Here is a 27,401-nt window from a genome sequence, read left to right as displayed (position 1 = left end):
CTCCTCTCTCCTTGTCCCGCCTATACTTCCTGCCTGGTCACTGGCCATCAGTGTTTTATTCATATAGAGCGATATCCACAGCACTGATATTGGTGAAATTATTAAGGCCACTCCACTTAGTTAAAAGGAAGATTTATTAAGTGGGCAACTTACAAAAAGGGATAGGTAAGTTGCGGGGGTCTGGGGAAGGTGTATCACAATCCAGAGGTATTCTCTGGAGCTCTGCTCGGTCAACCTCCACCGTTCAGGGTCCCGGCACAGAGAGAGCGCTTGCCCATCCCACTCTCAGGTCTCCAGGCATCTCCCCTGGCCCTGCCTAGGCGTGACAGTTGCCAGAGTCTCAGTGGGGGTTGGAACTTCCAGATCCAAGCTGGAATGGCTACCCACTACACCTACAACACCCCAAATGTACAGAAATAAACCTAGTATCTACTATTGACACCCCAGCTGCTCCCACGCAGCTGCTATGGCCCAAGCCGGAGCCCAGAGTAACTTTCTTCCTGACGGTCTATGACCAGTGGCAGTGTCTGGAGGCAATCCAGTTGTGCCACAGCTGTCATTTCTCCAGGGACAGACAGAGGGCTTTGTTAAAGCTGACATGCCCCACAGGCTAGCAGGAAATGGCAGGGGCTTGTACACAGGACTCCCCAGAGTGGGGCTTCTGAGCAGGAAGGGGTCTAGCAACCCCAAGAACCAGGTAGAAAGAAGCAGCTGGGAGCCTGCGGGGATCCCCCAGTGACTCGTGGAACAGATCCCACAATGCTTTTAGTCACTATGCTGAACACCAAAAGCACAAGGCAAGAGACCAGCCAGATCTTTATGCTTCTGGGGACTAGACAGGAGGAATGAGAAATAGTAAGATTATTCATGCTAATTTTGATCCCCCTTTAAAAGTGTGTGTGTGTGTGTGTGTGTGTGTGTGTGTGTGTGTGTGTGTTTGTGTGTATTCATGTATGTATGTATCAGAAAGCACATGTGTGGATCCCTAAGACTAAGAGTGGGTAGAAAAGTGATTAAGGACACAGAGAATATTTTAGGATGCTAAAAACAGTCCTTAAATTAATCATATAGATTACATAAAGATGGAAGAAAATGTTAAGTGTGTCAAAAACCACCAAATGCTTGTGCAAATTTATGGGCTTTCGTGTATGTTATACTTCAATTATTTATTTATCACAAAAGTGTATCCTTAGGGGTTTTTAATGAAAACATTTCCCTTGGAGGGTCCTACAGTTGCTGTCAGTTGGCACCGGACCATAGAATGTTCTGGGGTCACCTGTGATGTCAGAGAAGCCCGTTGGTTGGGCTCTGGTGACAGTTTAACTCCTGAACGGTCATACTGGTGGCAGAGGCACAGAGCAGTGCCTCTAGGTTGCTGCTTCAGGGGATGTGTCCCTGAGCATCTGGGGAGAGGAGAGGCTGTGCTGACTGTTTTGTTTGGGGGCTCTTCCCGGCCCCTAGAAAAGCTAGATGTGCCTACCTGAAAGGAGGACGGAGTAGAGGACACTCTTCCAGAAGCGGCCTGGTGCAGACAGGTGAGAGGAGCCTTGGGTAAGAATGCAGCCTCTCAGGGGAAGATGGTCTGTGCTGCTAGCTAAAGCCAGCTAGGAGTAAGAACCCAGGCCTCACAGGGAGGAAAAGGCCCGGGGCACAGGAGAGGCTTATGGGTTTAGTGTCCTTCCTGTGGGAACCAAGCGCCTGGAGAAGACAGGCCCTCCCATAGCCACCACCTGTTTAGGGCCCATTTTCCAATGGCCACAGGAGATTGGGAAACTGGCCTCAGCATCAACTTCACTCCCCCAAACCCCTTTTTCTAAGAAGGAAAGGAGGTCCTGGGAATTGAAATCCAGCTGCTGAAGAATTTCCAAAGAAACCTGGAGTTCAAATTTCTCTCTCCCACTTATTAACCAGATGGGTGTCAACAAGGGCCTTACGCTTGCTAGGCCTCCATTTCTTTCTCTGTTGATAGGTTCAACAGCCCCGAGGGTGCAGAAGATGGTCCTACAACCTTACGGATGTTCTCTGAGTGCGCGCTGTACCGTCAGACCTAATTTTGGTCTTTGATTTTGAGAAAGCACATTTCAGTGTGCATTCTGGCCTCTCGTTTTTTTTATTTGTTCTACCTTAAGGTACGCAAAAGAGTCAACAGAGATTTTCTAGCTCCACGGTTGGAGGTAGGAGTGGGGTAATAATGACACTTGGTGTGCTTATGTGCTGTGTGTGTGTGTGTGTGTGTGTGTGTGTGTGTGTGTGTGGTTTTAAGGCAGGCTCTGGGGATTGAACTCTGGTCCTTGTGCTTGCACAGCAAGCCCTTTACCAGCTGAGCCACTTCCTGGTCTCTGCACCACCCTCTTCAGAAGTCCCAAATAGCAGGAGCACAGGGCAACAGACTGCAGCTCTCTCCACAACCCCCACCCACTAGGAGACACAGAAGCGGCAGCCACCACGTCCCAGCCCAGAGCCTCCCTATGTAGAGCACGGCCAGCAGGAAAGATGAAGGGCTGGAGATTATTTCCCCAGGTCCCCGCCAGACCTAGAGGACAGAGTCCAGGTGGCGCAGGGTCGCAGGCAGGATCCACTCTGAGCCAGAGGCTTTATCACAGATGTTCACTCTTCCCCACACGACCTCACTACCTGGCCCTTACACACACACACACACACACACACACACACACACACACACACACACACAGAGTTCCAACTCCTCTCCCCAGGGTGGTGTTCATGAGCCAGACGGAGCGAAGTCTGATTGCAATGTACTTCTACATTTGGCTTTGAACTAAAAAGCAGCTTGAGGGAGCTGGAGGGGTGACTTGTTGCTTAAAGAGCGCTGGCCAGTCTTGCAGAAGTTCAACTCCTAGAACCCACATGATGGGAGTGTAAACCTCTGAATTCCAACTCCAGGGAATCCATTGCTCTCTTCTGGGCTCCTCGGGCACGGCACACACTTGCCGTACTTACACACAGGCAGGCAAAAACACTCATATACATAAAATAAAAAAGCAGCTGGGAAAGGCATCTCAAAACTGAGGTAGCCAGAGGGACACTGGAGGCATCTTCTGCAAAAGCCTTTAGATCCTCAGTGTCGCTGGCTACCTCCGCCGCTAAAGTCCCAGGGAAGCTGGGACTTGACAAAAGCCTCTCAAGTCATTTCGTGTGTGTCCTTACTGCTCAACCCTTCTGGTCCAGGACTGGACACCCTGACCCTGGTCATGGGGCACCACCAGGGAAAAGAGGGAGGAGTCCGGGTGAAACCACAGCCGTCACTCAAATCTCTGCCTCTGCTCTTGTGATGTAGGACACCGCGCTGCCTGTCTGACTTCACAGTGAGCTGGACTCGATCCTCCTGGAGTCACATGGACTTGCTGCTCTGGAGACACACTTGTAACCCCTGCAGGTATTCCGATTCCCTGCTCCGTGGAATGGTTGGTGGGGCCTCGCTGGGCAGTTTATATGAGCACGTGAGAGAGACCTTCAAGCCTGAGAAGAGTCTCCCAGCACGCCCTGGTCAGGGTAGAGTCAGTGGGGGTGGGGGGCAATTTTAGGACAGTAGGATTGACAGATGGGTATTTCTTGCTTGGAAGGAAGTGCCCTTGTGAGGGTCAAACCGCAGGCAGAGAGGGCGGTGGGAAAGGCCACAAAGACACAGTGTTAATGCGTCAGAGTGTGGAGACCCCGCCCCCTTAGCTGGTGGAAAATGCTGTGTGATTAGGACCAAAGAGGAGAGGCTGAGGTATGAGAGAGTCCAGGTCCTCACAGGGCACACGAGTCAAAACAGCGGACAGGGAAGGAGAGAGAGAAAGAGCAGGTAGCCAGGCAGGGTGCCCGGGGAAGCGGCTCCCAGGGAACACGGTACAGAGCAGCCGGCACCGGGACATCCCTGAGGCCCAACCCAGGTCCCAAACCAGCTGCCAGCCACTGGGGGCCGTGTGGGCAGATACAAGCAGGCAGTGGGCTGGAGTTGAGAAATTTCCTCACACCAGCAAGACTTCTCCAGTTCATCTGAAGAGGCAGGACAGTGCATTCAACCTTGGCCTGTGGTTTCTGGGTCTATGTGCTCGCCAGAGGGGCACAAGCCTCTCACCTGAGCACTCACTAGGCAAGTTAGGCACTTTTCCTGAGAAGCAGAGACACACCCCCCACACCCAACACCCCTGCTCCCCTGCCCCCACCCCCTCCACCCTCCCACATTCCCCCATCCCCCCCCCCCCCCCACCGCGTGTGCGGTAGCATGCCCATGTCTTTAGAAAGACTCAAGGGTGTGGACTGCAACTTCCCAGTTCCCCAAGGCTTGTATGGAGCCCATCCTTGACCTTAGAGACACCCAAGAACTGAGCAGGAACCTGAGCCTCTCTCCCCACATCACAGATTCACACCCCCTTTCACTTAGCTCATTCCCAGCAGCAGCTCGCTTCTCTGACATCACCTCTGCCCCACCCATCTTGAGCTCCAGGGGCTTCCTAGATAACCTGGAATCATCCCGGCATCTCCACTGGTCCACAGCTGCAGACTCCTGGGGTTACAACAGAATCATGCTGTTGTGACAATTTGCTTGGTGTCTCCACACTTGGATGAGTCTCTGGGACTAAGAGCTCGTCTTCTCATCGACATGGCCACCTGCAGGGTGAAAACCAACAGGTTGATGCCACCTTCTCAGTTTAGATGAGAAAAGACTAAAGCACAGGGACAGAGCACCTTGCTGCCTATGGGACAGCCACTGGCCACTTGTGTTAGCTGGGTTTGGTTCCCAGAATTCATATCACCTCAGAACTGCCTATGACTCCAATTCTGCAGAATCTAACATCTTTTGGCCTCTGAAATCACCTCTATATGTGGTGCATATAAACTCCAGGCACACACACACACACACACTTGAAAAATAAGTAAATTTTTAATTAAAAAAAAAATTACAACTTCAAGTCTACAATTTAAACTTTACTTCCCAATTGCAATGGTCCTATTTTAAAGACTCAGTAGTTAATATGCAGCTAGCAGATACCCCATCAGGGATCTCAAATAGTGACCTCCAGCAACACCTCCCAAAGAGCCTCAAAGCCTGCCAGTTGTCACCCATGGTATCTAGGTAAGGAGCCAAACCACCGTCTTGCCCATAGGTCGCTCTGAGCCTGACTTGTCTTTCACTTTCTGCCACCAGCTTGTTCCAGTCCCCAGAGTGCCTGGAACCCTTGCCTCTGAGATGCAAGTAAAGATAAGTACTAAGAATGTGACCAACTGTGTCACAAACACGTACTGGATACCCAGCAGGAGACATTACTGACTGGAACCAGAGTGTCCCCCCACCTCGCCTCCAAGCCATGTCCTCCTCACCAGCTTATCACCAGACACGGGTCTCTAGTAGCTTCTGGCATGTCAGAGACCAGGGAAAGTCAAGTTTACTCAAAGTCCTGGATTCCTCTGGTTTCTCTACGCTCAGAACTTACATTAGGAGAAGGCTCGTTCTCTCAGGAGCTCCCACGCGGCTCCTCGCTCTGGTTACACTCTGCTGATGCAGTCTGCCCAGCATGGGCACTGGTCTTCCATGGAGGCACCAAGGCTGGGCCACCTTGACCTTCAGAGCCATACCCCACAAGGCTGTCCAGATGTGTCCTCCATCCTCCTTGTCAATCTCCTGCCTTCGATCCTCGGCCCTGAGGCTGTCTATACCCCCTTGCCTTGGTCTCTGTCTCCCTGCTTAGCAACTGGCTCATTTGCCATCTACAAACAGCTTCCAGACACCCTGTTCTTTCTTCTGGCTGTGGGTAGGTCCTGCTCAACTGCTTCTGGGACCCACAACCCAAGGGGGCGGAGATCCGACTTGTTCTCCTTTTTTGGGCTGCCTCTGCGGCATCTGACTCCCCTTCCTATTGAGTGTGCATTCCGAGTGCCAAGCTGCAGAAACCGGCCACCTGCGAGTCAAGTATCTTCTCTTTTCCTTGCATGGAGTACCCACAAGAGAAAAGAGGTCCCTTTCTGTAGGTAATGCCTCCTCCACGTCAGACAGGATGTTTCTAATGGGCGCGTCCTTCCTTGAGTAAAGCCCTCAAAGGAGCCTGACTCCCTGCGCTTCCGGAGGCCCTTTCCCATCCATTGGGAAGGTGCTGCGGTCTTTCCCATGGATCCGCAAAGAGCGGGTACCAAGGATCTTCTTGCTGTTTGGTAGCAGAAAACAGACTAAGACCTTGTGGGAAGAACAGAATGAAAAAAAGAATGTGAAAGAAAACTAGTTGGGGAGAAAGAGACTTTGCAAGGCTTTCCCTAAATGTCCCTCCACGCTGGTCTATTTTCAGACCTATCCCGTTACTGTTTTGTTCACTCAAGAGCCCGAGTGAATCGGTTAAAAGCAGGCATGAAAGGAAATGCTCACAGAGAGACAAGTCAATGGAAGTGTCTAAAACGGGCTTGTGTTCAATTTCATAGACAGCCAAGGCAATGAAGCCTGCCACCCAGGGAGGCCAACTCACGCCTGTCACATGCTCAAGAACCCGGAAGGAGGGTCACTTCCGGTAGTGGAAGTCTGCTCTGTCAAGCGATTGGAGGCTTTGGGAGCCTTCCCTCCCCTTGCACAGTTTGACACATTTTATATGTATTAATGGTATTCTTTATGAATATGAGGTGCTGGGGTTATGGATGAGGGTTTCTCAGAGATAAAAACAGATGCAGGAACACAGCGTGTACCTGCTTCCTCCCTTCGAGTCCCACAGGCCACAGGCAGCAGTGACTACACAGCCATGACAGAGAAAACAGCCCCCCTCTACCCTCTACACCCCCCACCCCACGGTGGAAAAGCCTTCATCCTTTTGGGGAGGATCCGGATTCTCCTCCCAGCCTTTTGGAATATAAGACGCCTCTCTTCAAGAGCCCTAATTTGTCTCAGGCTTTTAGAACCAGAGAGAGGTCTCCAAGGTGTGGAATGTAATACCCAGGATGGTGGGGATGTGCCGTCCCTTGGTCCCCGCATCTTAAGAACTTCACCTGAGGTAACAGTATGGATTTTAACTACTTGATGGTCTTAGGACGTTAACTGAAAAGTTTTATTATCCTTATGGATCAAAGAAATTTAAAACACTGAATAGGGTGGAAAAAAAGGATCTGAGCTCTAGGGAAAGTCAAAGCAAACAGCCATCTGCTGGCCGTGCAGTGTCTGTGTCCTGGGACTACTAAGACACTCCAAGAGTCTTCTTTTTGCTGTTGTTGTTTTTTTCCTTTAACAAAATATAAAACAAAAACCATCACATTGAAGTTGGGGAGGACAAACAGAAGGAAAAGTGCTCAGGAGAAGGCACTAGAATCAGAGGCCCACGGGTTCCCACACTCGGGAATCCCATAAAAAATACTAAAGCGAAAGCTCGAATGTATACGCAGAGGACCTGGCTCAGACCCACGGCCTCTGCTAAGTTGCAGAGTCTGTATTTTGGGTTTCGCGGATGGAAATGCACGTTCTTACGATTTTTCTTGGGGAGGAAGAGACCCGGGAAAGTCAGCTCTGGCCACACAACTTTGACTCCAGAAATTCCACTTTGTGAAGTCAAAAGGAGTTGTCACAGGCTTCCCGTGACAGGTTGGCTGAGACTGACAGAGCCGAAAGCACAATGCAAGGAAGAAATGCAGCGGACGTCGCAGAGCCAGAGTGACAGGGAGATGAGGAGGGAGGTGCCCCACCCCACCCCACCCCGCGAAGACGGCACCCTTTTTTTTTTTCTCTCTGTGAGTTGTAAAGCTGGAAACAGAGGAAACGGCAACTTTGCTGACTTGTGTCAATGTTTGGTCAATGTTGGCAACTTTTCCTTTGAGAATGTGTCTGATCGTGGACCTGAGAGACCAGCTGTGACTGCAGACCTGAGCTCTTGGCTTACTACATGAAGTATGGTGCTCGTTGTTTTTAGATGATCCTTCTATATCCTGATCTGGAATACTTTTCATTGTCTACTTAAGTGAAAACTGGAAAACACAGCTCTTGCTCCAAAAGGAAGAAGAGAATTTGTTTTGAGCCAAATATGAACGGCCAAGGCCCAGAAACTCACATAGAGGTTATCTTAAATGTGCTCGTACTCTCCTCCATGGAAGAGGCTATATGAATGTTCATAATATAGAACAAAAGGTCAAATATTAATGCATTTAGTCACTCAAGAGAAAGGAAATCTCTTCAAAAGGACCCGGGTTTGGGTTTGGGGCTGGTGGGAGTTGGTCATTAATGGCTTTTAAATGGGACTGAAGTTAGCCGGAGATCCGTCTGACACCTGATCTACAACACCTCCGTCTCCTGGCCTGGGCTTCTGATTGGTCAATTGCTACAGAATCTTCTATGTGGATGTTCAGGGAACTGCAATTCCCAGCATGGGGAAACATATGGCAACATTGTCTTTGGCAGAATATGGACCAGAAGAGTATGCATGCCTAGCTCAGTATCAATGGAAATAGAAAATTCCGTGAGTCTGTGCTTAAGGAACAGACTGCATCCGCTCGTGGATGAGGACTGGGCTGTGATAAGAACAAATGGAAGTATTTTCTTAGGGGCTCAGATTTATTCACTCAGCAAATATATTGTCTACTCTGCGCCAGGCACTGAATTCTTCTCGAAGACTCGGTGCCGGACAGCAGCCTCCACCCCGTAGAAACTGCCCTCCAGTAGTAGGGCTGAGGCAGACAGAGATTACAGTCGGACAGAAACCGGTCCCAAAACGTCAGGGGGCAGAAACGCCTTGATGAAAAATTAAATCGGGTGTCCCAGAGATGGGGCTGCTATTTTGAATGGGGTGATGAGGGAAGGTTTCTCTCTAGGAGGTAATAACTGGGCTGAGACCCAAAGAAAGAGGGGTGCCAGGCAAGCGCTTTCGTGTCAAGCAGCATGTTGTGGTTCGTTTCCAGTCTGTCTCCAGGGACTCCGGTTCAGAGCACCCCAAGCCCAACCCTAGCACATTCTGGGTGATCTTCTAGTGTCAGAAGACACCTGGGTCCATAGCCTGCCCCTCCGGTCTCTCTGCATTCCAAAAATGTGTGTGTGTGTGTGTGTGTGTGTGTGTGTGTGTGTGTGTGTGTGTGTGTGTAAACAGATTGGTAAAGAAAAATGGATTTATTTACAGTTTGGAGAAAACAGGCAAAGGCTTTGCCTTTTCTCCTGCAGTGTCCTGTAGTGTTGTGTTGCCTTTCATGTGTGCATAAAGACATACATGTACAAGAAGTGTGCCACTCAGAGGACCCTACCAGGTGCAAGGTTCTGGTGCCCGGCTCTCTCTTTCCAGGGACATCCCGGAGAAGTCCCAATTCCTGTTGGTTTCCTCGGGACTTGGGGGTACCGCGTTCTACCAGCACAGAGCAGAGGTGTGGCTATCATCTGCCCTCTCTCCCCTGGAAACACACCAGGTGCTGTTGATTACACGAACCAGCACCGTTCCGGAGAGAGTAAGATGTGAGAGCGGAGAGTACGCCCTCTGGAGAGGCATATTCCAGGCTCAGCTCCTGCTTTCCTATTAGGTAACCTTGACCCTGACTCCTCAGTAACGTTTATCTCTAAAACAAGGAGTGATTTCAACTGCCCCCACAGAAACAATGCTTTTAAAGACTTCATCAGTGTCTGGTGTAGGGGAAGTGTAAATCTGTAGCTTACTGTTGTTACTGCTACTAACTTGAGCGAGTCAGCTCTTGTGGAACTTGGAGAATTCTTGTCCTCCAACTGGATTGAGTACAGTTGACAAATAAAGCTTTCCTGTATTTAAGAGTGTGATGTTTTGAGATATGCACTGTGAAGTGATTACTGAAATTAAGCCCATTCGTATCAGAAGAACCACAGCTTACCTTGTGTGTGATGTGTGGGGGGGGGGGGCGGGGTTGGGGGAATAACATCTAAGATTATCATCTTAGTATGTTTCTAGTGTCCAGTAATTGTCACTGGCTGTAGTCACTCTTGTTATGCTATCAAGAATCCAAAATTAATTCCTCTTGTGGCTGATACTTGTTCCCTGTGACCAAGATCTCTCCATTTCTCACACACCCTGATTGCTGGACGGTCTGTAACCTTCTTCTGTGTGTTTCTATGAGCTGAGACAGACCAACTAATTTTTTTTAAGATGTTCTATTGTGCAGTGTTCACCAGAGAAGACTGCTCAGAGATGGATTTAAGCCAATAGAAAGTCTTTATTAGCCAGCCAGCAACTACATTGAGTATTTGGGACCCCAGTGTAGACCCAAGACTTTCTCAGAATGAGCTTTTAAGCACAAAAACCATGTTCTGGGTTGACATACTTCAGTTAACAGGAACTGTTAGCCAGAAGTGGAACTACCGAAGCTAAAAGGCAAGATTAGTACATTTTGAGATTTTCTCAGAACTATTAGCTTTGATGGGTTGGATTTTTGTTTTCGTTTTGGCTGGTGATGCTGTCTACATGCTGTGTTTACAGCCTGAATGGCACTTCCATCCCGGAGTCAGTTGTGCCAAGGCCTGGGGCCCTGTTACAGTTCATTCCAGATCATGATTCTGGACGTCCAAGGTTGAGGGCCTGTGCCTTCTCACTAGCAGAGTCCCTAGACTGTGGGGAGGCCACATGACAAGCAGAGGGCATGGTTTCACTTAATAAAGAACCAGATTCCATCATGGGGTTTCATCCTTAGGAATTTAAACCACCTTTACCATTCTCAAAGGCCCTGCCCTCAGACGCTGTACTTGGGTTGAGTTTCGACCCTCTCAACACCTCACAGTGGTAGCTTAGTTTCAACACACAAAGCCTCCAGAGATGCCCAAACTATATGAAAGCCATATCCCCATCCAATTAATTGTGAATGTTACTGTGCTTGAGCAAGGTCAAGAGTTTCCAGATTCTTGGGCTCCTGTTGGAACTGAAATAAAAGCTCACACAGATCTACAAAAGTAGCCAGGAAATTTTATTTAAAGCAACAGAAATGAGTGCACTACAAGGGCATAACAGACCACACTTGTGAAGATGCTTAGGGGCTCAGATTATTGTTTGGGGCTCCTTTTATGGGATTCAGGAGGCTTAGGGGTGTAACATGAGTGGGTTATCTTTCTATTGATGGAGGTCATATAATTTATGGCACATGTCCCTTCCCACAATGCATCTGAATGTCCTTGGTCAGGTTGGTTTGGTATAGATTGAGATTTAGGCTGGGGTTTTGTTTGTGACAGTGTCTCACTGTGTAACTTTGGCTGGCCTGGAACTTAGTATGTAGACCAGGGTGGCCTCAAACATGAAGTGATTCTCCTGCCTCCACATGCCCAGTTACTCATGGGCATAAGATGGTAAATAGGGACTTCTCCCTAAAAGCTTATTTGGAGACATGGTTTTTCCTTACTGCACATGCATTCAAAATCAGTCCAGGCTAGACTGACCTTTCTACTCTCCATACCCAGATACATTGGGAATATATTTGAATGTAAGTTTGGCAGTGGTGAGAAAAGGAGAAATATCCCATTGTCTAGATAAAGGAGCACTACAGGTATAGCCCAATGCAGGGAGGGGTCCAGTGTCGTCTACTGCACTGGGGTGAGATGCACTTACATTCAGGTAAAGGGACTGGAATGCCAAGTGCATTAAGAACAGGGAAGGGGGATAGCCCAAGACAAGTGGAGTCCCAGGATACAAAGAAATTCCCTATGCTTGCCTGCCTCATTTGGATTTGTGCTTCCCCGGTGATTAGTGATGCTGAATGAGCACCAGATCATCTTCCTTAGAAAAAACACGTCTAGTCAGCTCTTTTAATTCATTTTTATCGGGCTACTTAGGGACTTCATTTACATTTTTTTATTCTTCAGGTAGTGTCTCCTGTAGTCTAGTTTGGACTCAACGTGCTCTGTGCAGTCAGGGATGATCTTGAACTCTTGATCCTCCTGCCTCTGCTTCCCAAGTATTGGGGTTCCAGGTGTACAGGATACTTACTAAGCAAACCATATGCAAATGTTCCTCCCATTCCACAGTGTGTTTCTGTTTCCTTTCTTGGGCAAACTTTTTCCCCTTAGACCTATCATTTCTTTGTTGCTTGTCATGTTGGTGTCAAATCCCAAACCCCTTGAAAGGCCAATGTCCCAGCCCTTTCCCTGTCTTCTTCCAGCAGTACACTTCTGGATTCAAGTTTTATGTTCACTTAATTCATTCTGAGTATCGGTTGTTGATGCCAGCGTGTGTGCATGCACGAGTGTGTGTGTGTGTGTGTGTGTGTGTGTGTGTGTATGCGCGCGCGCGCGTGCGCGCACGCCTATGTAGTTAGCATGAGACAGGGTCTGTATGCATGCTGATAATTTTTCCCTTGTCATTTAACAAATTTTTCCCTATTTGTGTATTTATGACTCATTAGTTAATTAGTTGACCCATATCTGTGTAGATTTATTTCTGAACTTTCTGTTCTATTTGACTAGCCTCTGTTATCTGCTTTTGTGTTTTTACTATTTTAAAAGTTTAAAATAATAAAATATTTGAAGACAAAAAACTCATAAGGAATGTATGCTATGCAGCTTTTTTCTCATTTTAGTATATTTCTATTTTTTTCATACAGCATATATTTATTATATTCTTCTCCCAACATCTCCCAGATCATCTCCACTTCTCTACCCATCTATCTTAGTTACTGTTCTAATGCTGTGAAGGAAAAAATAACTAAGACAACTCTCACGAAAGAAACCATTTAACTGAGGGGCTTGCTTACAGTTTCAGAGGCTTGGTCCATGATCACCACTGTGGGAGGCAGACAGGTATGGTGCTGGAGTAGTCGCTGAGAGCTTTATATACCGATGGCAACAGCAGGCAGAGAGACATGGGACATGGCATGGGCTTTTGAAACCTCAAAGCCTCTTCCACCCAGTGACACCTCCAACAAGGCCACACTTCCTAACCCTTCCCAAAAAATTTCACTAACAGGAAACCAAGCATCCAAACACATGAATCTATGGGGCCATATTGGTGAAACTATTAAGGCCACTCCACGTAGTTAAAAGAGAGGTTTATATTTGGGGTAACAAGTGAAGGGAGAGGCTACAGTGTAACTAGAGTTTTCCTGCCTGGCCCACAGTCAGGACAAATCTTTGTCACCCGCCAGTCCCACAGCCGCTCAGACCCAACCAAGTAAACACAGAGACTTATATTGCTTACAAACTGTATGGCCATGGCAGGCTTCTTGCTAACTGTTCTTATAGCTTAAATTAATCCATTTCCATAAATCTATACCTTGCCATGTGGCTTGTGGCTTACTGGCATCTTCACATGCTTCTTGTCATGGCAGCAGCTGGCAGCGTCTCCCTCTGCCTTCCTGTTCTTTCTTTTCTCCTCTGTTAGTCCCACCTATACTTCCTGCCTAGCCACTGGCCAATCAGTGTTTTATTTATTGACCAATCAGAGCAATTTGACATACAGACCATCCCACAGCACTACAGGGTCTGGGAAAGGTGTGGCGCAGTCCAGCGGTGTTCTCGGGAGAACTTTGCTTGGTCTACCTCCAGCGTCCAGCGTCCAGGAACCAAGAGAGCCCACACATTCGGATCTCAGGTCTTCAGCGTCCTCTCTCAGCCCCGCCTTGTAGGCGTAACAGTTACCAAAGCCTCAATGGGGGTTGGAACTTCCAGGTCAAAGCTGGAATGGCTACCCACTACAGGGCCATTCTCATTCAAACTACCACACCACCCAACTTCATGTTTCAAAAGAATGGAAGAACGAAAAAAAGGCTGGCATTGAACTCATAGAGAGCTGCCTACTTCTGCTTCCCACGTGTTGTGGAAATTACTTTAACTATGTAAAGATGTGTTACATTTGTTTATGCTGTGGAATATTCTTTTTTTTTTTTTTTTTTTTTTTTTGGTTTGGTTTTTCAAGACAGGGTTTCTCTGTGTAGCTTTGAAGCCTTTCCTGGAACTCATCCTGTAGCCCAGGCTGGCCTCGAACTCACAGAGATCCGCCTGCCTCTGCCTCCCATGTGCTGGGATTAAAGGTGTGCGCCACCACCACACGGCATGAATATTACTTTAACTGTGTAAAAGTGGGTTACATTTGTTTATGCTGCCTTTGTTAATGAGGTAAAGATGTGTTGGTGGCTCACCTTGCCTGCCTAAGGCACCTGATTGGTCTAATAAAGAGCTGAACGGCCAATAGCTAGGCAGAGAAAGGATAGGCAGAGCTGGCAGGTGGAGAGAATGAGGAGAAATCTAGGCTTGAGAGAAGAAAGAGAAAAGAACGAGGGAGAAAGAGACACACCCAGGGCCAGACGCCAGGCAGCTGCTGGCCAGCCAGACACAAGAAGCAGCATAGTAGGACAGACAAACAGGTAAAAAGCCACAAGGCAGAACACAGATGAAGAGAAGCAAGTTAAGTTATAAGAGCTAGCAAGAAACAACCCTAAGCTAAGGCCAAGCATTCATAACTAGTCAGTGTCCATGTCATGATTTGGGAGCTGGTTGGTGGTCTGAAAGAAAAAGCCTGGTACATTTGGTGTTCCAACGTTGGGCCCATATTTCCACATAGGGCCTGAGATAGCTGGGGGGTGGAGGGGAGAGCCTGACGCTGAGTAGAAACAAGAAGCTAAGTACAAATGCCTACCATAGGGAAGGGTACCAGCTTCCCAGAGCTGGGGCGCTTGAATGCAGTTCCCAGTCCAACAGCTGGGGATGGTGGGCTTAGGCTTGGCTTTCACAGATCCAAGAAGGGGGGCAGGGACAGCCACCAGAGCTGCCAGCAGAGGGCCGAGCCACCACCACTTAGCAGTTTGAAAGAAAAAAGAAAAAGGGTATAGACAGTCATAGAAAAAAAATAGCTTAAAAATAATATCTTTAAAGAAAGAGTAAAGCAATATAGAAAGGATAAGCCACATAAAGATGGAAAATACAGAGTCTGGATCAGCCTTGCTGATTTTGAATTTTTTGAATGCTGAAAGCTACAGCTGCTGGATTGTAAGAGGCACTGTTGAATTAAGCCAGTATAGATACTTTACGGATGTCTTACCTTTAAAATGGAAGTCAGAAAATGTTGTGCATTGGGGAAGAGGTTATACTTTTGTTTCCACAGGAAATGAAAAGCTGTGGATTTGTTCAAGGTTAATACAGATCAGGTTTGATCAAGGGAGACCTCCTGAAAATCTTGACTGCAGATATAAAGAAGTAAACCTAGAAAAACTGTAAGACAGGTGACATATATTTTACCTGCTCAAACATTAAAAAAAAATCCTCTTTGGCTGGCTTGTATACAATGCACAGTTCTGCAGGGCTGGTGGGCAGAAAGAATACGGAGGAGGAGAAGGAGGAGGAGGAGGAGGAGGAGGAGGAGGAGGAGGGGGAGGAGGAGGAGGAGGAGGAGGAATCTAGGCTCAAGGGAGAAGTGGGGAGAAAGAGAGGGACACACCTGGAGCCAGAAGCCTGACAGACAGACAGACAGACATGAGAAGCAGTGAAAGATATACAGGGCCTGCTGAGATGGCTCAGCAGTTAGGAGCACTGACTGTTCTTCCAGAGGACCCAAGTTCAATTCCCAGCACACACATAGCAGCTCACAACTGTAACTCCAATTTCAGAGGACATGACACCCATGACAAAAACACATGCACATGCATGTGCACACAAAATAAATGTCATTTTTAAAAAAAGATATACAGAAGGAAAGAAAGGTAAAAAGCCCAGAGGCAAAACACAAACCAAGAGAAACTGGTTATAAGAGCTAGCAAGAAACAAGCATAAGGTAAGGCCAAGCATTCATAACTCATAAGAAGTCTCTGTGTCATGATTTGGGAGCTGGCTGGTGGCCCAAAAGAAAAAGCCTGGTACATTCACATATGTAGATTAAAGGTGTGCACCACCACACCTGGCTGGCTCCGATTCTGTTTTTCTTTTGTTGTTGTTGCTGGGTTTTTTTTGGGGGGAGGGGGGAGTTGTTTTGTTTCCAGACAGGTTTCTCTGTAACAATCTTGGCTGTCTTGGAACTCGCTCTGTAGACCAGGAACTCACAGAGACCCACCTGCCTCTGCCTCCCAAGTGCTGGGATTAAAGGGGTGCACCACCACCGCCCAGCTTCTGATTTCTTTTTTTTACAGTCCTTTATCAAACATTTGCCATTTAAAAAAGATATCAGTCTAGCCTTTTGAGTCGGTCCTCTGCTACCACCAAAGTCACAGGCAATGAAAGGGTATGTTTGGGTTCTGCAAATATCTTCACTTTCCTATGCTGTTGCCTTTGCAGAAGTGGGAGGAAGAGTTCAGTCCAAATGAACTCCAAGATCCAAAAACAACAGCCCTCTCTGGATGCAATCCTGCCAGGAACATCTGGTGCGGTTACAGCCTCTGGCATCCGCAGTGTCCCTCCAGCTGATCACACCATTTCCGTTGTATCTGATCGGCTGTCTTGTGTGTTCTGAAGGAACTGTTTAGGCAGGATACATTTGGGAATTTCATTTTCCTTTCACTATTTATTGAGCATCTATTATGGGCCTACTGCTGTGATGGATATGTTGAAAACAGGAGAAGTGAGAAGTCTGCATTCTGAACAAATGAGACTATTTGAACAGCAGAGTCAGGAGATAGAGGGTCACATTATGAATGGGATATGAAGGGTCACATATGAATGGCAGGCTCAGAAACTAGGATAATAGAGCCTCAACCTATTGCCACATTTTAGAAAACGTACATTTTAGAAAACGTAGTACCAAGGTAAGTGGAGTTGAGGCTGCTTTGTGGAGTTTGATCCTGCTACCCAGGATCCTTTGCCTGCCTATTCTTCCACTGGAGCAGGGGACACATGCTCGTTCCCCTTCCTTGGGATTCTGGCAGGGCTTTCAATTGCAGTACTCGGCACCGAAGCCCCAAGAGCAGCAGACACATCACTGGAACCAGACAAATGAGAGCCCTTCTCTAGGACTTGTGTCTTCTTTGGGCTGTAAACAAAAGGACATTTTGTAGAGGACTTGCACCCCAGCCATTGGGAAGCAATGGAAACAGTAGAGCAAACACATGAGAGGAGCAGTGTATGGATCCTTCAAAGTGAAGATAACTCCATCCTCGTGTGCTACAGCTGGTAAGGGGACAATGTGGGGTTTTGTTGGCTTTTTATCTTTTTTTAATCTGGTTTGGACGGAGTTTTCTGTTGCTTGCAGCAGAGTCATGAGTAATACAATATGAATCCACCCTTTGAAAGAAGGGTTGTCATCTATATTGGTTCAAACAACCTAAACCTGACATAAGTGTTAGAACTTCAGATGGAGTTCAGCATAAGGAGTTCTAACTATTGAGATGTTACTATAATCCAAGGATGCTGTGACAGGCCCTTTGGCTGCTGTAAGGTAGACAGCTGATATTAGCAACTATAATGGTGAAATCTTCCAAGAGAAAGAAGTGTTGCTCTTCTTGTGTTCTATTGAAGAAATTTATTTTGTCATTGGAGAAAACAGAAGAGGAAGAAACACATTCTTACCGATCAAAGACCTAGGTTTCAAATGACTACTTAAAGTTCACTGTTCCATCAGCAGCCCATCCATCCATCCACCTATTCATTCATCCATCCATATAAAGCGGGGATTTAACAAGGCAACTCCACATAGTTTATCTGGTAGTTAAAAGGAGGTTTATTTCAGGGTAACACAACCAGTTAAGGGGTCAGTTACAGGATCTGGGAGAGGTGAGATGCAGTCCAGTGTGGTTCTCTGGAGAACTCTGACTTGGTTTGCCATCCAGCATCCAGGACCATGAGGAGCCAAGAGGACTGGAATGTACAGATTTTGGGTCTTCAGGGCCCCTGTCTTGGCCACACCCCAGGGGTAGGTCGTAGGCTTTTGTGGCAGTTACTGGCTGCCTCACTAGGGGCAGTGCTTCAAGGTCAAAGCTGGAACAGCTACCCACTACATAAACCCATCCATCTATCCATTCTCATCCATCCATTAATCCTTTTGACTAGTCAGCCACCCAACATAGCACATGTCCATCCATTATGCATGTATCCTAACTATTCAACAGTCCGTCCATTCAATAAACATTTACTACCTTTTGTGCTAAGGAATGTGCTTCTAAAGATGGAAGAACTTGGGCCTTGTTTTTAACCTCAATGAATCGAGGTTTAAAAAGAGATAAACAGATAATCAAAACAATACCATAAAGTGTTAGAAGTGTCAAGACAAATTCGTGACTCACTCAGTGATCCCATAAACAGTGGTAGAGTGAGGGTGAGGCTCATTAAAAAAAAAAAAAACTCCAAAGGAGCCACCTGCACTATGTAGAAAGTGCTGATAAGACAGGGTGTTGGTGGGGAGTTAGGTCAAGGAGTATGGAGACATGAAGACAAGGCACCACTGTCTTAAAGAGAAAGGTTAGGTCTTAGATATTGCTAAAGGGATAAGATTAAGTTGTCTGGAGTCATCAAAACTCCAGACAACTCTGGTCAGAACAAGTGTTCCAAAAGGATTGTAAACCAAAGAAATCGGAACTAGCCAAGTGTGATGGTGCACACCTTTGACCTCACCACTTGGGAGGCAGAAGTAGGCAGACCTCTGTAAGTTCAAGGCCAGCCTGGTGCCCAAGGTGACACAAGAAATAGGCAACTACAGGTCCAAGTTGAAAACATAGGACAGACCTCCAAAAATAGGAGGCCTGGAGTGAATCTGAGAGCTGGGAATAAAGAGCCCTCCAAAGGTCTTCTCCTTCAACAAACACATGTTTGCCACATGAGTGCCAGGTTTATTTGAGACCTGGCAATCCAAACCTGAGGAAGAAAAACCAGTGAAGACAAGAAAACACAATAACTTTAATATAGTGTAATAAGAGCAAGAGCAGAGGGAAAACTCGGAGTTGCTGAAATGCACAGGAGAGCAGCGAACCAGGCCACGTAAATCAGAGGCAATTCCAGTGAAGGTGACAACTGGAGCCTTAAAGGCTGAGTCACAGTCAGCTAGGTAAGCTAAGTGCTCTAAAGCGTGCCAGCATGTGCCGGGCAGCCGGCTCATCACCACCAACGGCAAGGAAGCAAGCAGCCGGGAGCTCCAGCAGTTCTGTATTTCTGGGCTGCCAATCAGGGATGAGGGAGAAGACCGGCTGCAGCTGACGGGAGAGGGGAGTGGAGAGGTGTAGAGGAGAGCCACCGGGAAGCCTAGGAAAGCAAGGACTTCATCCTGAAGTGTTGCACAGAGGAGCCACCGACCAGGAAGTGCATTTAACTGAAAAGTTTCTATGACTACGGAGACAAGGGACTGGACACCAAGGAAGTGGTGGGTCAGAGTGAGGTGGATCAGAGTAACTAAGCAGGAACCTAGACCTTAGAACAGACAAAACAGGAGGAAGATTCAGCCTGGAGAGAGACTAGGAAGGAAGTGGGAGTGTAGATGAATTTCTAAATGGTCTTATTAAATTAAAAAACACGGAGCCAAATATAGGTTAAAGCCTTGGAGAGATCAGGGAAATACAGAAAGCCATAGCTAACCTAACCTCACCAACTCAGCAGCTTCCAAATGCAAGTTACTTCCTGTCTACCCACGACTTTATTGCCTTGCTGTTCTGCCCTCTCATTGGCTATCTTAGCCTAGCTACCTCACTTCCTTGTCACTGTCTGTCTATGCAGACCTCCAGGTCTCTATGGTTGATCCTGGGATTAAAGGCTTGTGTCACCATGCTTGGCTTTGTTCCCTAGTGTGGCCTTGAACACAGAGACCCTGCCTGCTAAGTGATCTGACTAAGGGCCTGTGCTGCCTGACTTCTTGTTTACTTAAAATGGCTTGCTATTTCCTCTGATCTCCAGGCAAACTTTATTAAAGCACAAAAAAAAATGTCACCACATTTCAGCACAAATAAAATGTCACCACATGGGACAGAGCAACAGTGCTTTTAGAAATCATGATTAAGGCTAGAGAAATGGATCATCAGTCAAAAGCACTTGCAGCTCTTAAGGAGTACCTGGGTTCAGATCCCAGCACCCACATGGTACCTCATAACCACACTTAACTCCAATTTCCAATGATCCAGTGCCCTCTTCTGTCTTTGTGGGCACCAGGCACACATGTGGTGCCCATACATACATGCAGGCAAAGCACTCATACACAGAAGTTTAAAAATCATGACAAGAGTATAAACCCATATTTGTGAGTGGGAAAATGTTCTCCAGGGGCTAGAGAGATGGCTCCGTGGTTAAGAGCACATACTGCTATTACAGAGGACCTGGGTTCAGTTCTCAGCACCCACATGGCACCTCACAACCATCAGTAACTCCAGTGCCAGGGGATCTTATGCCCTCTTCTTACCTCCTTGGGAACTGCACACACATAGTGCATATACATACATGAAGACAAAACACTCATACACATAGAAATATTTCTACAAAACTGTCAAGTGTGGCAGTGGTGGCACATACCTTTAATCCCAGCACTCAGAAGACAGAGGCAGGAGGATCTCAATGAACCTAAGACCATCCTGTGCTGTGGATATCACTCTATATAAATAAAACACTGATGGCCAATGACCAGGCAGGAAGTATAGGCGGGACAAAGAGAGAGGAGAATTGGGGAAACAGAAAGAAGGGGGGAGAGACACTGCAGCCACCGCCAGGATAAGCAGCATGTAAAGATGCCGGTAAACCACCAGCCACGTGGCAAGGTATAGATTTATAGGAATGGGTTAATTTAAAATATTAGAACAGTTAGCAAGAAGCCTGCCACGGCCATACAGTTTATAAGTGATATAAGTGTCTGAGTGATTATTTTATACGTGGATTGTGGAACTGCGGGGTTTGGTGGAACCTGGAGAAAAGCCCTCCAGCAACAATCCTGGCCTATATCATGAGTTCCAGGACAGCCTGGACCTACAGCCAGAGCCACATAGACATTAAAAAAATTTGTCAAGAGAAAAAGAATTGAGAGGCACTATTTCGCAGTAAGTGTGAAATAACATTTTAAAATGAGCTGTGTGTTCATGTGCACAGCTGTCCATGTACTTAGAGAAGTCTAGAAAGAAAGTGAAGATAAGCTCAAGGTAAAGTTTCCCCTGTATTGGGATCCCAGGTAACTTTCTGAATTATCTTTCTGTTCTTCAGCTGACATGCCCAATCTTCACAATCAGAAAAATCTGTAAAGCTATTTTCATTCTGAAAAAAAAAAAAAATCCAAGCAAGAGGTGACAAGATGGCTCAGCTGGGAAAATGCTTACCTTGCAAGAACCAGGACCTGAGTTCAATCCCCAGAACCAGAATAAACAAGTCATGTATGGAGGCACACGGTTATAAACCCAGTGCTGGTGAAGCAGAGACAGGAGAATCCCTGGAGCTTGCTGATCAGACAGCCTAGCCTGCTCTGCAAGTTCCAGACCTGTGAGAGGGCCTTCCTCAATTAAAAAAAGTGTACGGACATATGAGATGCCACCCAAGGTTACACACACACACACACACACACACACACACACACACACACACACCACAACCCTACACCTAAATGCAAACCCTACAAAGTCACCTCCCGCTTCCTTTCTGGTTGTGCCTGGACAGTCACTCTTGCAGAACCAGTGAACTCCCAGTTGAATGAGTGAACCTGTCTCCAAAAATAACGTGGAGAGCAATTGAGGAAGACACTGAGCATCAATCTCTGGCTTTCCTGCATACATGTCTGTACATGCATACCACATATACATATGCACACACATAAACACAAAGAAATGGAAGATGTTGATGATACTTTAATCCACAGCAGTACACCAAATCCTCTTTTTCTCAGGCCATTTTGTCTTCTTATCCCTTTATCTATAATCTCTCATTTCTTTCTAAAATGTGTTTCTCAATTTTGGATGCATGGATGAATTACTAGGGAACTCTGTTTACTACATATTCTCAGGACCCATTCACAGCTCTCATTTCTTGGGTCAAGAGTGGGTTGCAAGAGTTTGTATCACAAGAGTACTGGGTGATGTTCATGCCACCTTGAAAATCATTGTCTTAGAAGATGTGTTTTTTCATCAACACTGACGTGAGCAGAGGGAGATGTGAATGGTGTTGTAGCCAACATTCTCTACCTCCCAAAGTTCTTGATCCTAAAAACTCAAAACAGCCTTGTCAGTTCTGACCTCAGACACATTCTGGGATACAGATGTGTCTGTGCATAAGGTGTAGACTATGGCTGAGTGACAGCTTCCCAAGCCTTCCGCATGTGACTCACAAATGTGGTGACTTAGTCCCATTCTATATCATAACAATAATTATCACTATCACCACGTCGGGAACTGACATGTGTAAAGCCCTACTAAGTTTCAAACCCTATGCAAAATCTTTTATTAGCATTGTCTTCCTTCATAGAGTAATCCAATTCTCTGTGGCAAATACTATCATTATCCCACTGTCCCAGTAAGGAAACAGATTAAGGCAGGTGACATTCAGGGTCATGACCTTATAAACAGTGAAGCCACTTAAACTGAACTATGAATCCCATGTTTTTTCCCATTAATATTCCCGATGTATTCTCCTTCCAAATGTTCCCTGTATCAATAACAACATAACAACAGTAATAAGTTATGAAAATATCAAAGATCTAAAATGAAAAGGTGGGGTCAGCAAGAAGACTGAGCAGGTAAAGTCACCTGCTGCCAAGCCTGATAACCTGGGTTCAACTCCTGGAACCCATGTGGTGGGAGGAGAGAGCCGATTCCCACAAAGCTCAATGCAAATCCTCCTTTGACCTCCGACTGTTGGAAGCAAAACCATTTAGTGTTGTCTGGTGGGATTTTGCAGCTAAATGGATGTAATAAACTCAACCTTGCTATAGAGGGGAGGAAATATATTGTTTTAAGGTTTCTACATTTTATCTGATTTTGTAAAATATTAACTCTAAGCAGACTATAAAATTTGAGGTGTGGAGCTAGGGTGTAGCTCAGTGGTAAAACACTTGCCTCACGTGTATGATATTCTATATTTGGGCCCCAGCTCTGCAAAAAAAAAAAAAAAAGTAAAACAAAATGTTAGGTATGTATACTGTACTGAGTAAGAAATAAAAAGTGCATGTACAAAAATTGCAGTCATAGACAAAGGTTGATTAAAACAGAATATTGTTTATCTAGTCTGAAGAAGACAGGAAAGGATGAACAAGATCAACAGAAATGACACACAGTGGAGTTAATCCAAATATATCAATAATAGCATTAAATATAAGCAGTCGAAAGGTCTGAGAGGGCTCAGAGGAAAAAATGCTTGCCATTCAAACCTGACGATCTGAGTTCAGTCCCTGAAAAATACTTGAAAAGTAGGATGCAGTGGTGTGCATCTGGAATTCCAGCACTCCTCTGGTGAGGTGGGAAGCAGAATCAGGAGAGATGCCCAGAAGCCTGTAGGCCAGCTGGCCTGGAACATACTGCTTAGCAGAAATGGAAAAAGAGATACTGCCTCCAAAAAGGTGTAAAGTGAGAATCAAGTCCCAAAAGTTGTCCTTGGCTTGCCATAAGCACCGTGGTGTACATGCACATGTATATACTTATCTAAGCATACAAAGAAAGTGTTTTCAAGTTATATGATCAAAAATATTGAAATACTTAGGTTGTCATAATGTATTTGGGGTTCCCCCTCCTCCCTGCCACATATTTTGTTGTTGTTTTTTTTTTTAAGACCCTACTACTTGTCTACAAGAACCACACTTTGAGTCTGGGAACTGGCTCATTGGATAGAGGTGCTTGCTGGGATGTAGTAGTTACTTTTCTGTTGTGATAAAATAACATCAAACAAAAGCAATTTTCAGAAGAGTTTATTTTGGCTTATGGTTCCGGAGAGAGAGAGTCCATATGGTAGTGGAGGCATGACAACAGGCAGCCAAAGCAGGAAGTCGGTTGAACACATTTTTTTATTTATTGTATTTATTATGTATACAGTGTCCTGCCTGCACGTATGCCTGCAGGCCAGAGAGGGCACCAGATCCCATTATAGATGGTTGTGAGTCACTGTGTGTTTGTTGGGAACTGAACTCAGGACCTCTGGAAGAGTAGCCCGTGCCCTCAACCTCTGAGCCATCTCTCCAGTCCTTAAACACATTTTTTAATGTGTATGTGAAGGTTTTGCCTGTGTGAATGTGTGTGCACCTGTGTGTCTGGTGCCCTTGGAGGTTAGAAAAAGGCATCTGATCCCCTACAACAGGAGTCACAGAGGGTTGTGAGCTGCCATGTGGGTGCTGGGAATTGAGCCTGAGTACTCTCCAAGAGCAGCCAGTGAGCTGAGCCGTTTCACCGGGCCCTGGCTGATCACATTTTATCCACACAGAACGAGGGAGCGTAAGAACAGGAAGTGAGCAAGGCTATAAGCCTTCAAAGCTGGCTCCCACTGACATACTTCCTCTAGCCAGGCTGCAGTTCTTAAAGGCTCCACAAGCAAACACTGGGGACCGAGTGTTTGAATACATGAGTCTGCAGGGGACATTTCTCATTCAAGCCACCACCCTGTGCAAGCCTAGTTGCCCTGAGGCAGATCGCCAGAACCCAGATAAAAGCCAGAAACAATATTGCAACTTGTGTAGTCCCAGCACCCCCTCTGGAGACATGAGAGGCAGAGACGAAATTGATGGGAGCTTGAAGGCCAGCAAGTCTGGCTCAGAAAGCAGCAAAGAGACTGTCTCAGGAGAGGTTAGGACCAACATCCAAAAGTTGTCTTCTGAGCTCTATACAAGCACTGGGCTGGATAGCTTTATGTCAACTTGACACAAGCTAAAGTCATCTGAAAGGAGGGACCCTCCATTAAGAAAATGCCTCCCTAAGATGGGGCTGTAAGCAAGCCTGTAGAGCATTTTCTTAATTAGTCATTGGTTGGGGAGGGCCCAGCCCATTGTGGGTGGTGCAGTGCCTGGGCTGGTGGTCCTGAGTTCTATAAGCAAGCAGACTGAGCAAGCCATGAGGAACAAGCCAGTAAGCAGCACCCCTCCATGGCCTCTGCATCAGCTCCTGACTGCAGGTACTTGGCCTGTTTGAGTTCCTGTCCTGTTGGACTACCGATGTGGAAGTGTAAGCCAAATAAACCCTTTCCTCTCCAACTTGCTTTTAGTCATGATGTTTCATCAGAGCAATAGAAACCCTAAATCAGACAAGCACCATGACACACACATGCCTATATCTACACACAAGAACATGCACACACATATGCACACACATGTATGCACAAAATCCTTACTTTAAATAGATACAATAAAACTAAAATAGAGAGAGGCATACTACAAAAACCACTAATTAAAAGTAAACAAAGTAGACACCATGACAAGGAATATTTATTACTAGGTATAAAGACATGTATTATATAGCAACAAAATGTTCATTTCTATCCCTACCCCAAGGAGATGCTGTGGTTATAAAAGTATGTGTACTTCAAAACAAACCTTTAAAGTATATGCAACAAAAAGAGAGAGAGAAACACACTGTTGTAATTGGAGAATTCAGTCTTCTTGGCAATTGGTAGAGGAAGTACACAGAAAATGGAAAAAGATATAATAAACCTTGTGCTGTGGAGGAAGCTGTCAGGAAAGTATTTGCCATGAAAGTATTAGGTCTGCCCCCCAGAACCCTCATAAAAAGCCAGTCACGCTGGCATGCCCTTAACCCCGGCACTGAGGGCACAGGAGACAACAGATCCCCGGGTCTGACTGGCTGCAGGCTCATTAGTGAGCCCCCGGGTCTCAGGGAAGAGACTCTGCCTCAAGACCCAAGGCAGGGGATTAGAGAGATGGCTCAGCAGTTGAGAGCATCCACTGCCCTGGCAGGCTGGAGCGTGGCGGCACAGCCTTTAGTCTCAGCTCTCGGGAGGCAGAGGCAGACCCATCTCTGTTTGAGGCCAGCCTGGTCTACAGAGTGAGTTTCAAGACAGCCAGGGCTCCCAGGGCTATAGAGAAAGACCCTGTCTCAAAATAAATAAATAAATAAACAAACAAACAAGCAAACGCACGCAGGACTCATGTCACAAAAGCAGACTTAAGACATAGTTCTGTCACTAGCTGTGTGACCTCATTTGTAAAATGGTTTGACAAGGGACAAAAAACATGAATGATAAGCCTTTACCTTCTTCTTCAGCAAGGAAAATGCTGTCTGTGTCTCTGGCTCTCCCTTTTCTTACCCACCACTCGTTACCAGTACCCCAGCACTACTGACCCTGTCTTCAGTCACTACCCCAGCACTGCTGACCCTGTCTTCAGTCACTACCCCAGCACTGCTGATGGCCCTGTCTTCAGTCACTACCCCAGCTCTGCTGACCCTGATCCTGTCTTCAGTCACTACCCCAGCACTACTGACCCTGTCTTCAGTCACTACCCCAGCACTGCTGATGGCCCTGTCTTCAGTCACTACCCCAGCTCTGCTGACCCTGATCCTGTCTTCAGTCACTACCCCAGCTCTGCTGACCCTGACCCTGTCTTCAGTCACTACCCCAGCTCTGCTGACCCTGACCCTGTCTTCAGTCACTACCCCAGCACTGCTGACCCTGTCTTCAGTCACTACCCCAGCACTGCTGACCCTGTCTTCAGTCACTACCCCAGCACTGCTGATCCTGACCCTGTCTTCAGTCACTACCCCAGCACTGCTGACCCTGATCCTGTCTTCAGTCACTACCCCAGCACTGCTGACCCTGATCCTGTCTTCAGTCACTACCCCAGCACTGCTGACCCTGTCTTCAGTCACTACCCCAGCACTGCTGACCCTGTCTTCAGTCACTACCCCAGCTCTGCTGACCCTGTCTTCAGTCACTACCCCAGCACTGCTGACCCTGTCTTCAGTCACTACCCCAGCACTATGGACAGCTCTGTCTTCAGCACATTCTTTCCCCAGCTGTGCTATGCAGATCAAGGAATATCTACTCATGTTGAAGTGGAAAGAGTGTCACTAGGCTTGAAAATATCTCAAGAAGCCAGGCGGTGGTGGCACACGTCTTTAATCCCAGCACTTGGGAGGCTAAGGCAGGTGGATCTCTGTGAGTTTGAGGCCAGCCTGGACTACAGAATGAGTTCCAGGAAAGGTGCAAAGCTATACAGAGAAACCCTGTATCAAAAAAAGAAAAGAAAAGAAAATGTCTGAAGAGAAGGAATAGGAAGGAAGAAGAGGAGGAAGGGAGACAAACAGGAAAAAAGGAGAAAGAAAATATGAAATGGGAAAATCTGAGAATTTTTTCTAAACATTATACTATCTCAGTTTGAGAGATTTAGGATTTGAGTTTGACTGAGGAAAGAATACTGATGTGAGGCAGGCAGGTGAGTGAATGGGTGAGATAATTATGTGACAGATAGAGGGGTAAACAGATAAGAGTGGATGCTAGCTAGATAGATGATAGATGGTAGATAGATGATAGATAGATGAGATAGGTAGATGATAGATGATAGATAAATAGATGGATAGATGATAGATAGATAGATAGATAGATAGATAGATAGATAGATAGATAGATAGAAAGAAAGAGAGAGAAAGAAAAAGAAAGAAAGAAAGAAAGAAAGAAAGAAAGAAAGAAAGAAAGAAAGAAA

At 46.5% G+C, this 27,401-nt stretch overlaps 1 long non-coding RNA gene across 1 annotated transcript; it reads left to right on the top strand.

The window, feature by feature from the left end:
• Window positions 1-1,286: 1,286 nt before the first annotated feature.
• LOC121827245 (uncharacterized) lies at window positions 1,287-9,713 on the top strand. Its single transcript, XR_006069412.2, has 4 exons — window positions 1,287-1,535; window positions 1,970-2,129; window positions 3,299-3,397; window positions 5,156-9,713. It is a non-coding gene; the product is annotated as an uncharacterized LOC121827245 (long non-coding RNA).
• The last annotated feature ends 17,688 nt before the right edge of the window (window positions 9,714-27,401 follow it).

This window comes from Peromyscus maniculatus, chromosome 2, assembly GCF_049852395.1.
Source record: "Peromyscus maniculatus bairdii isolate BWxNUB_F1_BW_parent chromosome 2, HU_Pman_BW_mat_3.1, whole genome shotgun sequence".
NCBI lineage: Eukaryota > Metazoa > Chordata > Mammalia > Rodentia > Cricetidae > Peromyscus > Peromyscus maniculatus.
Note: the sequence above shows the minus strand (reverse complement) of the source record. Positions and strands in the feature narration are given on the sequence as shown.